Source organism: Nicotiana tabacum, chromosome 17 (genome assembly GCF_000715075.1).
Source record: "Nicotiana tabacum cultivar K326 chromosome 17, ASM71507v2, whole genome shotgun sequence".
Lineage (NCBI taxonomy): Eukaryota > Viridiplantae > Streptophyta > Magnoliopsida > Solanales > Solanaceae > Nicotiana > Nicotiana tabacum.
The window spans coordinates 45,075,025-45,076,029 of record NC_134096.1 but is presented as its reverse complement, the minus strand read 5'-3'; the positions used below and the strand labels follow the sequence as shown (position 1 = coordinate 45,076,029).

At 30.9% G+C, this 1,005-nt stretch overlaps 1 long non-coding RNA gene across 1 annotated transcript; it reads left to right on the top strand.

Moving 5' to 3' along the window:
* Positions 1-211: 211 nt before the first annotated feature.
* LOC107822986 (uncharacterized) lies at positions 212-678 on the top strand. Its single transcript, XR_001656519.2, has 2 exons — positions 212-348; positions 437-678. It is a non-coding gene; the product is annotated as an uncharacterized LOC107822986 (long non-coding RNA).
* The last annotated feature ends 327 nt before the right edge of the window (positions 679-1,005 follow it).

Sequence of the window (1,005 nt, the reverse complement as noted above, 5' to 3'; positions counted from 1 at the left end):
CATAATTTATATATATATATATATATAATTATGTATAATCAATGTATAAATTAGATATATGGCTAGAAATAGTAAACAATGTATATGACCGGCTATATGTGTAAAGATCCCATATGAAGGTCAACCGGACCTCTTCCGGGCGGAAAATAGCCCATAACTGAAATTAAAACAAAATTCATTGTCTGTTTCATTTCCTTTTAATATCAACATAATTTCCATAAATACGAAGAAAAGAAGTTAAAAAAAAAAAAGGATATTCTCAAAGGTTGTGCAAAGACAAAAAGAAAAAGAGATGAGGATTTTTGGGAAGCACATATTTCCAAGACAGATTGTACTCTTCTCTTCTGGGTATGCATTTTTTGCTCTTTCTATGTATATATGTAAGACTTTCATTGATTTGTTATTTCGGTTTGTTTTTGTGGCAAATGAAAAATAGGGTGTTGTTCTTGGCTTCAACAACATATGATGTGCACAGATCCATAAAGAACAACGAAACACCACCTTCTGAAGAGCAAATCCAAGCACTTGAAGATTACATAAACTCTGTTCGTCGGCCTTCTTAGAGTATCGGTCCATATTATGCCACGTTTACTGTTCTGTATACTTAGTACCGGTCCATATTACGCCACATATCTTGTTATTACCTAAATAATTTATGAAAAGGAATGTTGTAATTTACTCATACGATTTTACTTATGGTATCTGTGTTTAATCTAAAAATAGATTTCTCGGTCAAAGTCAATATTTAGAAAAAATCGAATTACTGTAACCAACATTTACTTCATTTTTCTAACAATTTGGAGAATAAATCATGGAGTGAAAATAATTGACAAAGAAAATACGAAATAGATTGGTAAGCACTCCTAAAATTACAGTTTAGAACTTTGAGAATACAGTAAAGAATGATTGCATAAATTTCAATAATTGTCCGATGCCATTACAAATGAGATTTCAGTCCTTATATAGGAGCATACAATTATAACGATTCCCTTACTTAACTCGGGA